This window comes from Schistocerca cancellata, chromosome 3 (genome assembly GCF_023864275.1).
Source record: "Schistocerca cancellata isolate TAMUIC-IGC-003103 chromosome 3, iqSchCanc2.1, whole genome shotgun sequence".
Classification (NCBI taxonomy): Eukaryota; Metazoa; Arthropoda; class Insecta; order Orthoptera; family Acrididae; genus Schistocerca; species Schistocerca cancellata.
The window spans coordinates 398,619,897-398,637,367 of record NC_064628.1 but is presented as its reverse complement, the minus strand read 5'-3'; the positions used below and the strand labels follow the sequence as shown (position 1 = coordinate 398,637,367).

General features: G+C 42.1%; 1 non-coding gene across 1 annotated transcript; it reads left to right on the top strand.

Moving 5' to 3' along the window:
* Positions 1-3,530: 3,530 nt before the first annotated feature.
* Trnas-gga (transfer RNA serine (anticodon GGA)) lies at positions 3,531-3,614 on the top strand. Its single transcript is given in 2 exon segments — positions 3,531-3,570; positions 3,580-3,614. It is a non-coding gene; the product is annotated as a tRNA-Ser (tRNA).
* Positions 3,615-17,471: the final 13,857 nt, after the last annotated feature.

Genomic DNA, 17,471 nt, shown 5'->3' with positions numbered 1-17,471 from the left:
AGGTACTGGGATAACCCTATTAATAGTAAAGATGTAATTATGATTCTCAAGTCTAAATTACCCATATCGATTCGTGAAAAGCTGATAGCCATACCTGATGATGATCCAGATACCTTACTGTCGATATTAGATTCCCTAGACCTGATTTATGAGGACATGAGAGCTAACAAACCGCGGAATACTCCGCACAATTCTTGGCCACAACATTACGAGAGTAACGGCTATGAAAAGCCTGGGAACGGTTACAAAAATAGTAACGATTGGCAAAACGTAAATAAAGGCAATGGGCATCCGCACAAAAGGAATGGACATAATCAACACAACCGATTCAATCCCTTGTATAACACGACTGGTAACCAGTACGCCAATCAACCGTACAAGCAGAAGTTTCGAAATGGTTTCAGTCAAAAAGGTTAGCAACAGCAGAGCGGATCGCAATGGAATGCACCGTACTCGCGCAGCCAACACTCAGATTACGGGCAGCAACAAACAGCTGATAACGCCCACTCATACCAATACAACTCCACGCCTAGTAAAAATCAAGCACAGGGAATGTACACAAACACACTGTTTAACGGCAAACCACAGTGTGAAGGTGGATTTCACAGTAACAATTCCGGAAATCATAATAGTAATAAAAATCATCAGACCCCGCGAAGGCATTACAATCCCCCTGTATTTTTCGCAAACGCGGAAGACAGTAACACGTATTGGACACCAGAACAAACGCAGCAACATTTTGACACAAGGTTTGTGCATAACAGTAATTTTGTTCCTCAGTGTTCTCACAATGTCAGATTGGTCGAACTTTCTAATGATGAAGGCCAATCAAAACCACACAAGGAGGAAAACTAAGTTCAGCATCTGAAAGCTCCCTAAGTGATGCTGTGAGACAGAATGGGGGCGACCACTTCCACGGAGAGACTAACCATGACGTACTTGTACTGAGATACAATGACGGGATTGACATGAGACAAGAATTATTACAAGAGAAAGAGACGACTGACGGTGATGAACCGATAGATGACCAAGTGCAAGCTATGACATAACTTCCTATAGCCGGAATTTTGACTACTGTAATCCTAGATACAGGTGCAAATATTAATGCTATGTCCTTATGTTTCTATAAGCAAATTAGTACATTAATTAAAATTCCAACATTACCCGTCCAAGGATGTTCAAGATCAATTCAATTCCTAAGTGTAACAACACAAGCGCTAGTTTAGACGCCAGAATAAGACAAGCTCTAACAACGTTGACCACCCAAGCCAATTTACGCAAGAAGGCGGATGACAAACATATTAATAAGGTGTTAAATTATAAAGTAGGAGAAAAGGTCTTGCTAAAAACACACTTTAAACCATCGTTGCTCTTAAGCAAAAATCGAAAATGGCAAAGTCTTTTTGAGGGACCTTACGAGATCCTTCGTATACCGCACACAGGTTGTTATCTAATTTCTGATCCCGCAAATGGAAGAGTAAAAGGGTTATACCATCACTCTGATCTTAAAAAGTATCATGCTACAGAATACGTCAAAAGGAAAGCTTTATAATGGCAAGAGAAGGTTAACCGCTAGTGACTAAGTGACAACTGATCTGACTTCGTAAAAAAAAAAAAAAAAAAAAAAAAAAAAAAAAAAAAAAAAAAAATGCTTAGAATAAATTACACGACAGTGAGTCTATCTTGCTATACAGCAGAGAATATAAAATATGTTTTCTTGAGCCATAATTTAAGTACAGACAAGCTGATAAATCACATAAAAAAATTTCTTGTTTAACAAGGAAAGTGATCAACTCCAAGAACTCTAGTTTTAAGATTTAGTTTTAAGGAGATAATATTTAAGAGAGAAAAATGAAATATAAAGCGAAGGATGTGCCTAACAAGCCGGCTTCTGCGATATGAAATGCTAAAGAAGTGAAAATAAAACATAGTATGTAAGAAATTTTTTTTAAGTTCAAGGAGCAATGTTCGAGACATGAAATTTATTTTCGTCAAGGACAAGGGTCGCTTGACAATTATTGGTTCCTGATCCCACTAAAAAGGAAAACAAGTAACAAGTTTCTAAGTCAGCTATGTCTAGATTAAGTTCTAATGTACATAGAAATTTGGAACAGGTTCATCTCTGCATTAAAATAACGTAATGTTTACGAAGCATGTGAGTTACTTGTAAATACCAACATGACCACGAAAGCGCTATCCTTCAGCTAGATAAACAAAGTAGCATTAACTGTAATTGCAATACGCAGGTCATTTACATTCAAAGCCGTAAGTGAAATAAATACCAAGTATAAGAGCGTAAGTGACAATGACAAAGCAATGATTACTTAAGGTCATATATAGAGGTCAATGCAGTGTAGCGCAAGCAGGCGTCAAGGCGAGAATAAAATGACAATGCAACAGCCGGCAAAACAACGCAACTAGTTATTAATTGGAGCGCGTACGCAGATGTACGGCGGAAAGGAAAATTAATTTCTAAGTCATAAGGAACAAGGAGTGGTTTGCTAGATTTCTTCTTCTATGTGCTATTATATCTATGTCTTTCTTCTGAATTTGTGTAAATATCCTAACCCGCCTAAACCCGTCCCGTAGACTTGACGTCACAATTGAGAAATGAGGTTGACGTGGAAGGCTGGTTTGGCATACGATTTTCAAAAGGAAACGCATGAACGAAATTGGGAAAAACTAGTTTTGAAATATGTTTATTTTTCCTTTTAAAGTCAATCCGAGACGCAAACCGAGATCGCGATAAGGAATTTGAATATTTTCTTGAATGATGTTCTGTTCTCATGCGAGAGGGCGATCAAATGTGACTGATTGATCCTCACATCTAGTAAAAAGGAAATTTCTGTTGAAATGACAGTGATAACTTTAATTAATATAATGAACAGAAAGAACGATTCAAATGAATAAAAAAAAATAATAATAATAATTGCTAACAGATCGGGGAAACTAATATATTGTGACTGTGAACTAAAAGCATAATTAGTCTTAGAGAAAGATGATGAACAATGTAAAGCGAAATGTTAAGGTAGTTACCAACAAAGTACAAGAAATTGAAATGGACATGATAATCGAAGCTCTCAATTAGCAAGCTACAAAGTGAGACAAACTATTTGAGTATAAACTGTAAAAAATTTGTGTACATAGTAGTGTATAAGTGATGGCTTAAAATGCTGTGGAAGTCTGCCACAGACACGAAGCAATGCATCGTTGTTATAAGTAAGTGATAATTTCATTCACGATGAAAATAAAAAGTGTTAAACGTGCAGATAGGCCGACGGACAATGATAGTCCGGTTGTGTAACCGAAGGCGGTGATGTGATTACGTGCAGTGAATCGGAAACCAAGTGTGTTACCTGCTTTGCAAAGTGCGAGCGCTAGCCTACCTTAAAATCTTCAAAATCGGCTGGAAAATGTGGAGGCAGGGATGGTTTCAATGGAGTCTCTGTCTCTGGTAATCCCCGTCCCTCCGCAGCTCAGCAAACCACAAAATACAACAACACCATCGACGCAACGTGTTCACTGAGCCGGCCTGAGTAGCCGAGCGGTTAAAGGCGCTACAGTCTGGAACCGCACGACCGCTACGGTCGCAGGTTCGAATCCTGCCTCGGGCATGGATGTGTGTGATGTCCTTAGGTTAGTTAGGTTTAAGTAGTTCTAAGTTCTAGGGGACTTATGACCACAGCAGTTGAGTCCCATAGTGCTCAGAGCCATTTGAGCCATTTTTGTTCACTGAACCGTGCGCGGAAAAGCTGAAGTACCGCGTGGAGGCTAGTGAGCGCCTCGAGTTGCGATTCAGCTTTAACAATCAGCCTGTGCCAACGTCCATCGACGCAACAAACGCGTTAAATTTAAAGTGATGTACTAGCACAGCACTCCCGCTGCAGTTCGACGAAACGGACTTTCCATGAAAGCCGCTCCCAAAATAAAAGACTCTTATATGAGTTCGCAACATATCACATACTATGCTAATGTTATATCCCGTGAATGAAGTGCCAACAGCCAAACCACACGCGAATAGTGACAAAGTCAAATTCCTATGAATCCCAAGTCCTAAGATTAGATTTAAGCTTAGTTTTTAGACTAATGGGTATTCATATTTTTTGTTGCATGTAACGTGTGTACCTAACGTGCGAGCGAGACTCGCCCACCAGAGCTGATGAAAAGTTTTCTACTCTGAGAACGCAAAGTAGCGATCCAACTTGTCAAGGGATAAGCTTCACCTGGAGAAGAATCAAATTTTAACTTACTTGTCAAATACACAAACAATGAAAACGTAAAAATCATGACAACTAGTGAGCAATGGAAAATGGACACGTGTGAGAAATTCCATGTGTGAGAATTATATATGTATAAAAATGGACACGTGTGAGAAATTCCATGTGTGAGAATTATATGTGTATAAAAATGGACACGTGTGAGAAATTCCATGTGTGAGAATTATGTGTGTATAAAAAGATGAATCCTATGTATTTTCTTTCAGGAGCAAAGAGCCTATGAGCTCTGGACAATAACTTGAGGCCACAAAGATGGTCGTTATGAACTCTGCAAAAAAAAAAGACTGTAATGAGTATAATGTATAATCTCCATTGTAAACTTCGTAGATTTACTGTCTTAGTTTTTAAATTTTTTTGTGTATCTTCAGCTTAACAACTGTCTTTGTCTATGAATGAGAGATCACCATACTTGTGTAATCCTAATAATCAAATGACAGGAATACTGTGTTTGATCAACGTAAATCTGTAAAGTACTCAATCCTATAATGTTAACGGCGACATGTGAATCTTGGTAATCTCCTTGATTTCCAAGATTCCCATGGAAGGCAATGTAACATTATGTGATTGCCTTATCATTTTAAATCATTCACTAATCGAGTAGTCGCTCGGCAACAGCTACAGTTAGCAAATAATGTTGCGAGAATGTAAATGGTGAACGACCTGTGACGTAACTTGTTTATTGTCGAAGCGCCGTCAGAGATGCAGTGAGTTATTGACTTTGAAAACCGCGGCGCGAAAAACGGACAGAAGAAGAACACTTTTACACTTTTTTTTATGTACGAGATATTCTCGATGAACAGTTACTCATTCTTCTCTTGTCTCTTGTAACTTTTGTCTGACGCGCATGTCTTGCCGCCGTATTATTATCGTTAAAAATAATATTATTTTAGTGTAAAGTAAAAGTGCAATACTAAAAGTGCAATACTGCATAGCAGTAGATTTATTGTGCGACGTGTATGTGAAAACGTCAAAGGAATTATTTTCATTACGAGAAGAGAAGTGCCAGTCAAAACGGCATCCATGTTAAATCTTTCATTGCAGTGTAAGTTCATCTATTAATTGCCATAAATTCAGATTTAAATGGAATTGGTGTATGGACTATTTATGTAATATAGAATCTGTCTCACTCCTTCATGAAGTTATTTAATTTTCTTTATGTTTCTGCCAAATAGAGAGTTCACAGTCACGAATTCTTTCGTCGAAATCGGACGGAAGTTGTATGCGGCGAATGATTTTCTCCGCGCCATATTCTACTGGTAAATGCACGATAAACTACGGTCCCTTAGGAAATTCATGTTGAGCTATCCAAAAATAATTATATTTTGAATAGGCATTTACTCTCCTCTACAATGCAACTTCCGACTGATCAGACGATCCAACAAGAAACAGCCGCACACGGTCGGCGTTCGCAAATATATTTCCACCGCTGATTATAGCTATATGTTACAGCACAAAAGTAAACATATTGCTATAATTAGTGACTACGAACGGGGACATTTATAACTGTATGTTTATGTATACACATTACGTAAACATATCGTTATAAGAGTTAAGACTTGGGTGACGAACTCAAGTATCAGACGCTCAAAGAGAGGCTTTTGCATCGCGAAGAGCTTTCTGGATGAAAATCTCAAAGAGTTCGTTCCGGTAAGAGTTGATAAACACGTGTTTTCCTCGCATATACGTCTCACACACCACAACGACAAAATCTGAGAAATTAGAGGAAAACGCAGAGGTTTACCGACTTTTATTACTTCCAAGTGGAACAAGGATGGGGTGAGCAGGTAGTCCTACCAAAAGTACTCTCCACCACACACTGACCATTAGCAGAGTATAGCTGTGATTTAGAATCACTTCACAATTGCTAACAATGTCACTGTTGCTTTCTCTCCAAGTAGATTAATTATAAGGACTCTCTTGCCAAAAATGTATAACACAGTTTGATAAATGTTTATTGAAAAGTCACTCAGCTGTGTAAGGAATCAGAGTGGACCCAAAGTCCGTTTGAGACTCCCTTTCTGATTTCTTCACAATTATTAAAATTTTCTTCTTTCAGCGCAACTTCTTGCACTCTTTTTGTTAAGCCTGATTCTGACAGTCTTCAGCTTATCTGAAGATTGCTGGCTAAACAGTTGTCACCCGAAGTATCGTCGTCAAGATATCGACGTCATCTGCAGCAAGCCTGAAGCCTCGTGCAATACTCGTTGCGCCGGGACAGCTTCAACGAGCACTTCAAATCGCTTCTCTCTTAAACTGTCGATTTCCTGAACCTCAAGTTGTCGGCGTGATCGCGTGATGGACGTGAAGGGCAGCGCCCAGAAGGGTGCAGAGAGGCTTATGGCTTAGAAGGCCGGGGCCCTAGCGTGGATCGCTACAGTGAGGCGCAGTTAAGCCTACTCCCCAGGGGCAGTAAATCCCGCGACCCACGGAAGCGGGTTATAAGCGAAGTGCGTTGCGCGCGGCAGCGGAAAATCTGCGTGAGATACGCCGAGGCGTTCCAGCGGCACTAACAGCAAATGGAACAAAGGGGAGTCCCAACATTCATTCTAAACCAATATACATTCATACTTTTTTGTGGAATAGCATCTAAGTGACTATAACTAGTAGCACTTTACAGCTTGACAAACAGAAAATGGATTTTTTTATATGCAACGTCAGGAAAATACAAATTTTTCTCATAAAATTAAAGACTTCACACCTATAAACAATGAAAACGAAATTAGGCAAAACCAAGAACCGAACAATAACAATATATACACATCAAAAGGTTTTGCATCACATCTGTTCCGAGAGTTCCGGGATCTGTACAGAAAATTGGAATAGAGATCAACATAACCATCGTTTCTGCCCTTTTTATTGCTCATGAAAATCACACATTGCATGTTGTGCCACCACAAAGCGAGATCTACAGAGGTGGTAGTCCAGATTGCTGTACACACCGGTACCTCTAATACCCAGAAGTACATCCTCTTCCGTGGATACATGCCTGTATTCGTCATTGAATACTATTTACAAGTTCATCAAGGCACTGTTGATCCAGATTGTCCCACTCCTCAACGGCGATTCGGTATAGATTTCTCAGAGTGATTGATGGGTCATGTCGTCCATAAACAGCCCTTTTCAATCTGTCCTAGGCATGTTCGATAGAGTTCATGTCTGCAGAACATGCTGTGCCACTCTGGTCGAGAGATTTCGTTATCCTGAAGAAAGTCATTCACAAGATGTGCACGATGGGGACACGAGTTGTCGTCCATGAAGACGAATGCCTCGCCAATATGCTGCCGATATGGCTGCACTATCGGTCGGAGTATGGCATTCACGTATCGTACAGCCGTTACGGCGCCTTCCACGACCAGCAGCGGCGTACGTCGGACCCACATAATGCCACCCCAAAACAGCAGGGAACCTCCATCTTGCTGCACTCGCTGGACAGTGTCTCTAAGGTGTTCAGCCTGACTGGGTTGCTTCCAAACATGTCTCCGACGATTGTCTGGTTGAAGGCATATGCGACACTGATCGGTGAAGAGAACGTGATGCCAATCCTGAGCGGTCCATTCGGCATGTTGTCTGGCCCATCTGTATCGCACTGCATACTGTCGTGGTTACAAAGATGGATCTCCTCATGGACGTAGGGAGTGAATTTGTGCATCATGCAACCTATTTCGCACAGTTTGAGTCCTAACACGACGTCCTGTGGCTGCACGAAAAGCATTATTCAGCATGTGACGTTGCTGTCAGGATTCCTATGAGCCATAATCCGTATTAGTAGCCCTTGGGCGGCCTGAGCGAGGCATGTCGTCGACAGTTCCTGTCTATCTGTATCTCCTCCATGTCCGAACAACATCTCTTTGGTTCACTTCGAGCTCAAGTCCCTAGTTGAGAGCCCTTCCTGGCACAAAGTAACAATGCGGACGCGATCGAACCGCGGTATTGACCGTCTAGGCGTGGTTGAACTACAGACGACGCGAGCCGTGTACCTCCTTCTTGGTGGAATGACTGGAACTGACCGGCTGTCGGACACCCTCCGTCTAATAGGAGCTGCTCATACATGGTTGTTTACACCTTTGGGTGTGTTTAATGTCATCTCTGAACAGTGAAACGGACTGTGTCTGTGATACAATATCCACAGTCAACCTCTGGGAGCTGGAGTGATGCAAAACTTTTTTTGATGTGAGTAGAGATAAACCGATAAAAATGTCATGCAGTGTTAAACATAAGAAGTCTCCTAAATCAGAGCCTCATGCTCAGCAACACTGCTCTATACTTAATGTTTAGGAGTTACCAGTTACGCAATACCATCATGGAACATTTTGTCAAGACTGCGGCTGTTAATACAAATGAAAAAAATATGTAATCCTGCATCATGTTGTTTTTACTTCACTAAACGTTTCGATGGTTGACCATCAACATCAGAGAGAATACCTTCGACCTGATGATGACGGTGGTTATCTATCGAAACGCGTTTTGAATTAAGTAAAAACTTAGTGAATGACCCAGGATTACGTATTTTTTCATATGTAAGAGGATTTATATACGAGACACGCAAGAGAGCAGTGCATGAGAAACGACACTATCTATCTACTTCAATATAAAATCATTACATGTTCTCTGTGTATTTATTTACATAAAATGCTACATAAAACATAGGTCAACAATAAGTATACTTGAGTCGTAGCTGCCAGTAAAATGACGCAAAAAGAAGGACCTGTAAAATATAGATATATCATAAGTAACAACTAGTAAGAATTTCTAAAGCACGTAATGTAAAACGACATTAAAGTGAACATCAAAAACAGGCGAATAGTGAGAAAACGAGCCATCAACATAAGGTAATTTTCAATATTGGTGTGATAAATTGGCTGGTGTATAACTAACGTAAATTTATATTAGAAGAAGTCCCGAAGTATATCGTTGATCCTACTAGAGGCCTCTCCATTGTTGATAAAGATATGCAGCGTGGTACAAAGCGAGCTCAGTTAAAGGTAGCACTTTTGTAAACAACGGAGGAATAAATAATACACTCATTCTAACATTTTTCCAGGTATTGGTGTAAATCAAAAGGTGAATTCAAAACACAGATCATTAGTAATGAAAATAAATATTTCCTGGCCATGTTGTCAGGTGAGATGTAAAAAGACATTTGAGATTTGAAGAGATAAAATATGCATCCAAATAATAATAGCATTTCAATAGACATGACTAAAGCTGGAAGCAAAGTAATACGAAAGATACGAAAGGAACTTGCAAAATTATATGCAGAATGCGTGCATAGGAAAGATATGACCCGGAACTAGTACAATGATGTGTTCTTTCTTCATATGAAAGGAGACATATAAGATGCACACAGCTATAGAACAATGAAGCTCCTCTCCATAACGTAGAAAAATTCAGAAAACTTATCCACACACAGGTGACCTACAAGTTTCAAGCATTGCAGGCTATTATTCAAGTTAGTCATACTTTGTCAAAGAAATGTTACTGGGTAAGGCCTCTACGATAGTATGTCACTTTACAGCCTTACTATGTTGTAGCTGTGCGGACAACGAAGAATGCAGCCGACGCCATGCTGAGCTGCCGTTGCTGCTGCTGCCGTTTTATGAGTCGTCTCCAGAGCCACGGATAATTATTGGACAGACAGTAGTTAGAACTGCAGCTTCTCCCGCCTGTCCACTCCTACTCAATATTCGCGGGTTAACGAATCAGTCGCGTCTACATTGGCGCGTGCATAGCTGCACACAACGTCTGCAGGAGCGCCCAACAAACACTTCCGCACTCTTTTTTTCATCACTCGAGCTGCTCTGCCTCCTCTCTGCTCGCAACGCAACAGAGACTCTCCACACGCAACGATAAAACAACGGCACAGCTAGTGCCATTTCGTCGTTGCTATCGATACATTTCAATAAAGTTCCCTTGCCTATTACCCAGCAGTTTACAATATTTTCATTATAATTACAATCCATTTTATACAGTCAAAAATAAATACACTATTACATCGATTACGTATTAAATATAGTTTCTGTAAAAAGCTTACATATTCAGAATTATCGGTACAGAACAAGTTATCAACGGATATTAAACGACGAAAAATTTTGGATGGTGCAGAAGGTATTTTATCTGCATTTTCGCTGTTACACAGATCTTTCTGACATCCACAGGGGCATGTCTGTAGCTGAGCAGCAACCTCACTATGTCTCCAGCATTGGCAAACGAAACGTTAGGCAGAGAAGTATGTCTTGGACCACTGGATAATGCCCATAAAACAAAAGTCACCAGAAACGTAATTTACAATATTTTGCATTATTTTCCACATTATTAAGAAAAATATAATTTTCCGCTGTAGTACACAGAAACGTAATTGTTTAACTAACCTTTAGAAGTGATATACTATACAGACATCACACGTGTCAATTTAGAGATATCCCAAAGCGGAAAGCTGTAAGCAAACTGAGGTCGGGCCAGAGGCACTTCAAAGCAACCAGCCGGCCTCCAGAGGGATGCTACGCATGCCGCCCCGAGCCCCAATACGTCTGTAGGTTGACTCCGGATTGGCGCGCCGGTCTGGCCCATAAATCTGCTGTCTTGCACATTAGGCTACCAGAAGGAAACACACAGTAACACAGTACTACCAACCGTGATCATGCGACAACATTAACCGAAAAGCTGAAGAAAGTTCAACCCATGACAGTAGCAGGAAATGCCACTACGTGAAATCACAGCCGGCCGAAGTGGCCGTGAGGTTCTAGGCGCTGCAGTCTGGAACTTCGAGACCGCTACGGTCGCAGGTTCGAATCCTGCCTCGGGCATGGATGTGTGTGATGTCCTTAGGTTAGTTAGGTTTAACTAGTTCTAAGTTCTAGGGGACTAATAACCTCAGAAGTTGAGTCCCATAGTGCTCAGAGCCATTTGAACCATTTTTTTTAAATCACCAGTCACCACCCACTATAAATAATGAGATGAAATGCGGCAAGCTAGACAACATAACCTCGGCTAGTTGTCTCAACGAAACAGTCTACGAACGTAGCAGCCAGTAAAGGTGTGTCTCGAATAATCACTGTAATAGCAAAGTGCCGTATTACGGAAAGAACTCAGTGTCACATAAATTTAACTGACATTCCCAGTTTGACATCGGTATTAACTGTTACGTGGTTTCCATGTGACTATATCTCAGTCTGTAAGACCTTTGCATGTTTATTGTGTGCCCCAGCATGGCATACCACATGGCAAGCGGAATTTTACTGGGACCCTCCACCACTTATCACTCATCTGGCAAGTTGCTTAAGTATAAAAATTGCGACCTGTCTGTCCTACATATTGTTTTCCACAGTCAATACATTTTCTAGTATAAATACATGCTCGCAAAATCCACTCTGGTTGTTACATACACTGCGATTAAGTCTGAACTGGAAAGAGTTCCTGGTGACGAAACTAACATTAATATTTTTATCCTGAAATAACTAACCTGTCATGTCTGAGATACTGCCAACATGTGTCATGCTGAGGAAATTAGGTTTCTATACGGTGAACATTTTTTCGGCTCTCTGTTTTACCTTATTAAGAAAGGCATGTTTCTCCAGTATTGCAGTTGCTGGCTCTCGCATAAGGAACATACAGTAGGAATAGCAAGTAATAACCCTTTATTTGGGCAGCGTCTTTTAAACACTGACCACTCAATAGGGTCTATAAAAGTACTGTGAAATTTTTTTTATTAGATACACTGCGGGAAAAAGAAACTTATAACAGCCACAAGAGTTTTCTGAAAAAATCGTTAACCGGACAAATCGACTTCTGAAAAAATATTTTTTACTACTTATTCTCTGCATTGTTATAAATTTGACAAACTACTATTCTATATAAACGTAGGCATCCGCAGCCATTGTCACAGTGAATAAAATTTTTTCTTCGTTTGTGACCGCATTGTCAATATGTAAAACATTGTAACATGTTTTAAGTGTGTTTTATACAGTTTTAGTACAGCAGGCTGTCTATGAAAACAAGTGAACAGGTTGTTGTGATAACACATTGCATTGCTAAGGACGCATCACTGTACTGGACCACCAGCTAGAGAGGCGATTCCTGCAACAACAGTAAAACCTGACTTATTTCTACGTGGCGACCGATTAACGTAAGCTTTGCTTGGTAGAAAGAAACTTCTGCAGTAATTTCCAAGGTAATGCCAAAACAACTAGGTGTTCCGGTTAAGTAGAAGACATATGGCAGTACTTCAGTATTCTGGCGGTTGTTTTCGGCCTTCTTCGGACAGTCTTTAAATTTAAATACTAAAATACATTTTAAGCAACACTGTAGTCCGACTGGATAAACTACATGAGATTTTTCTTCTTATATGTGTATATAATATCATCAATTTTTGTGGACTTCAATCGTTTTATTGCGGATCATGTGAGGGATGGTGGTCGGAACTTCCCCTTTTTATGGCCCCCAGGGCAGCCCTTGCTAGGAGGTTAGCAGTTGGAGAACAAGTATCAGTGTCTCCTGGAGCTGTGTCGTAATTTCGGTAATACCACATTTTACATATTTACTAACGTTGCCCCTACGTAAAAACTATAAGACTGCTAAGTGCATGTCATACATGGTCCGATGTAATACACAGATCAAAAAAAGTTTTGCATCACCGCTGTTCCCAGAACTCCTGAAGATAGACGTTGACTGTGGATATCGTATCACAGACATAGTCCCTTTCACTGTTCAGAGATGTCACTAAACCCGCCCAAAGATGTAAACAACCATGTATGAGCAGCGCCTATTAGACGGAGGGGGTCCGACAGTCGATCAGTTCCAGTCATTCCACCAGGAAGGAGGTACACGGCTCGTGTTGTCTGTAGTTCAACCACGCCTAAATGATCAATACCGCGGTTCGATCGCGTCCGCATTTTTACTTTGTGCCACGAACGGCTCTCAACAAGATAAGTGCCCAGGCGTCTCGGAGTGAACCAAAACGATGTTGGTCGGACATGGAGGAGATACAGAGAGACAGGAACTGTCGATAATATCACACGCTCAGGCCGCCCAAGGGCCACTACTGTAGTGGATGACCGCTACCTACGGATTGTGGCTCGTAGAGCCCTGACAACAACGCCACCATGTTGAATAAAGCTTTTCGTGTAGCCACAGGACGTCGTGTTACGACTCAAACTGAGCGCAGTAGGCTGCATGATGCACAACTTCACTCCCAACGTCCATGGCGAGATTCATCTTTGCAACCATGCCACCATGCAGTGCGATACAAATGGGCCCAACAACATGCCGAATGGACCGCTCAGGATTGGCATCACGTTCTCTTCATTGGTGAGTGTCGCATATGCCTTCAAACAGACAATCGTCGGAGACGTGTTTGGAGGCAAACCGGTCAGGCTGAACGCCTTAGACACACTGTCCAGCGAGTGCAGCAAGATGGAGGTTCCTTGCTGTTTTGGGGTGGCATTATGCGGAGCCGACGTACTCCGCTGGTGGTCATGGAAGGCGCCGTAACGGCTGTACGATACGTGAATGCCATTCTCCGACCGATAGTACAACCATATCGGCAGAATATTGGCGAGGCATTCGTCTTCATGGACGACAATTCGCGCCCCCATTGTGCACATCTTGTGAATGACTTTCTTCGGGATAACGACATCACTCGACTAGAGTGGCCAACATGTTCTCCAGACATGAACACTATCGAACATGCGTGCGATACATTGGAAAGGGCTGTTTATGGACGACATGACCCATCAGCCACTCTGAGAAATCTATACCGAATCGCCGTTGAGCAGTGGGACAATTTGGATCAACAGTGCCTTGATGAACTTGTGGGTAGTATGCCACGACGAATACAGGCATGATTCAACGCAAGCGGGTACAGCAATCTGGATCATCACCTCTGAAGGTCTCGCTGTATGGTGGCACAACACGCAATGTGTGGTTTTCATGAGCAATAAAAAGGGCGGAAATGATGTTTATGTTGATCTCTATTCCAATTTTCTGTACAGGTTCAGGAACTCTCTGAACCGAGTTGATGCAAAACGTTTTTTTATGTGTGTATTATGCACTTCCGATCCTTTTCCTGCTCATAGTTTTAATTGTTACAAACATTAGATATAAGAGAAATTTGCAATTACGATTGATACATTTTATCATTATATTAAGTAAGATTGCTGAGTTCATCAGATGTCAGAAATTTGCTGATAGATTTCTGCATTGGTGTTCCATCTTCTACGCTGGGTCTTAAGATTTTCTTCACATTATTATGTTCTTTTTCTACTGATTGCTCTTTTTTTGTTTGTTGTTGGAGACTGTATCTTATGCGAAGACTGCTAATGGTTTGAACGGTGTTGTAGAACGCCGATTTTCGCAGATCCATAAAAGGCAGTTTTCCTTGAAATATCATGTGTTAACTGAAACGCAGTGTCTATTCCCTTAAATAAGAATTCTGTTTCCGTGATCCAATCACCTAAGTCTTTCAATTATTTAATACGAAATACTTTCTTATTGCCAATTTGGAACTCATCCAGTTTTGCCATCAGCCATGAATTATTTCTTTTTTTTTTCAGATGAAATTAATAGCCCAACATTCCCCGTTCGATCCTGCAATGTTTCAAGTCGTTTTTGTGCCTCATTCACATTTTGGCAGTTAGTGTGATGTCATCAGCAATCTAACTCTGCATCTTTGAGTTTGCGTCCTAGTCGGTGTGTTGGGGAGCTGCTCTTAATTTTTTGAAGGACGTAGAAAAACAGTGAAAGGGATAATGCATCTTCTTGTCGTACTCCTCTGACTGTCTTAAATTCTTTACTCAGTTCTCCCATAAACGTCACGTTTCATTCGTCTGTCAGTGTTTCCATTACGATATTTATTGTCTTTTCATCCAGTCCAAAAGTAGCTGATATTTTGAAGAAGGATTGTCGATCTAAAGAGCCAAATGCTTTTCAGATCGAGAAATTGTGTTCTTCATGGTAAGAATTTGTTCTACGGACGGTCGCCCTTTCCCGAATCCAACTTGTTACTGTCCGAGTTTAGGATCTTCTTGAGGCCCTGTTCAATTGAAAAGAGCTTTGGTTGGAATAATAAGGTATCTCTACCAAATATCCCCACGTACATTGAACGTTTAACGCCACCCAAGTAATTTCGTGTACTCGTACCAGGCAGCGCTAGTGTGCTCGTATGTGGCTGTATTGTAATGCCAACTAGTGGCAGAAAAAGGTGTTACGAGTTCCCCATCACCCTTCACATCAGCGTTACACACCAATTGTGTCTCGTGTCAATCAGCTGAACGGTTGCTGTTATATCAAGGTAACAACTATGGGTTGTTTTTGCCGCTGTATTAAGGAATAACTACACTCCTGGAAATGGAAAAAAGAACACATTGACACCGGTGTGTCAGACCCACCATACTTGCTCCGGACACTGCGAGAGGGCTGTACAAGCAGTGATCACACGCACGGCACAGCGGACACACCAGGAACCGCGGTGTTGGCCGTCGAATGGCGCTAGCTGCGCAGCATTTGTGCACCGCCGCCGTCAGTGTCAGCCAGTTTGCCGTGGCATACGGAGCTCCATCGCAGTCTTTAACACTGGTAGCATGCCGCGACAGCGTGGACGTGAACCGTATGTGCAGTTGACGGACTTTGAGCGAGGGCGTATAGTGGGCATGCGGGAGGCCGGGTGGACGTACCGCCGAATTGCTCAACACGTGGGGCGTGAGGTCTCCACAGTACATCGATGTTGTCGCCAGTGGTCGGCGGAAGGTGCACGTGCCCGTCGACCTGGGACCGGACCGCAGCGACGCACGGATGCACGCCAAGACCGTAGGATCCTACGCAGTGCCGTAGGGGACCGCACCGCCACTTCCCAGAAAATTAGGGACACTGTTGCTCCTGGGGTATTGGCGAGGACCATTCGCAACCGTCTCCATGAAGCTGGGCTACGGTCCCGCACACCGTTAGGCCGTCTTCCGCTCACGCCCCAACATCGTGCAGCCCGCCTCCAGTGGTGTCGCGACAGGCGTCAATGGAGGGACGAATGGAGACGTGTCGTCTTCAGCGATGAGAGTCGCTTCTGCCTTGGTGCCAATGATGGTCGTATGCGTGTTTGGCGCCGTGCAGGTGAGCGCCACAATCAGGACTGCATACGACTGAGGCACACAGGGCCAACACCCGGCATCATGGTGTGGGGAGCGATCTCCTACACTGGCCGTACACCACTGGTGATCGTCGAGGGGACACTGAATAGTGCACGGTACATCCAAACCGTCATCGAACCCATCGTTCTACCATTCCTAGACCGGCAAGGGAACTTGCTGTTCCAACAGGACAATGCACGTCCGCATGTATCCCGTGCTACCCAACGTGCTCTAGAAGGTGTAAGTCAACTACCCTGGCCAGCAAGATCTCCGGATCTGTCCCCCATTGAGCATGTTTGGGACTGGATGAAGCGTCGTCTCACGCGGTCTGCACGTCCAGCACGAACGCTGGTCCAACTGAGGCGCCAGGTGGAAATGGCATGGCAAGCCGTTCCACAGTACTACATCCAGCATCTCTACGATCGTCTCCATGGGAGAATAGCAGCCTGCATTGCTGCGAAAGGTGGATATACACTGTACTAGTGCCGACATTGTGCATGCTCTGTTGCCTGTGTCTATGTGCCTGTGGTTCTGTCAGTGTGATCATGTGATGTATCTGACCCAAGGAATGTGTCAATAAAGTCTCCCCTTCCTGGGACAATGAATTCACGGTGTTCTTATTTCAATTTCCAGGAGTGTATATAAGACTGTATATTTTTGTGCTTTGTGAATGTTCTTCTTTTATGTTACAAACCTTAATTTATAATAATACTTTTTAATATTATAGAATAATATTATACTCTCATGGAGTACGTGGTAGCACTTAAATGCCACGGTGGCGTTATAGGTTTACATACAACGGTATAATGGCGTTACAGGTCTACATACAAAACATTTATGTTGTCACAATACAGTACGCTAGCCAAATATCTTTACTTTAGTTTACATATTAATAATATTAAAACAATCGTGTTGTGCAAAAGCGTTTTAAAGTTAGATGCCGGAAAGAGCACCATGGCCAGAAGAACAACCGAAGACCGCAATGAATGCATTAAACGAAGGAATGAGTATGAAAAGAGCTTCATTAGTACAGAAAGTTCCTAGGAGGACTCTACGTGAACAGATCCAGACTGGATCACAT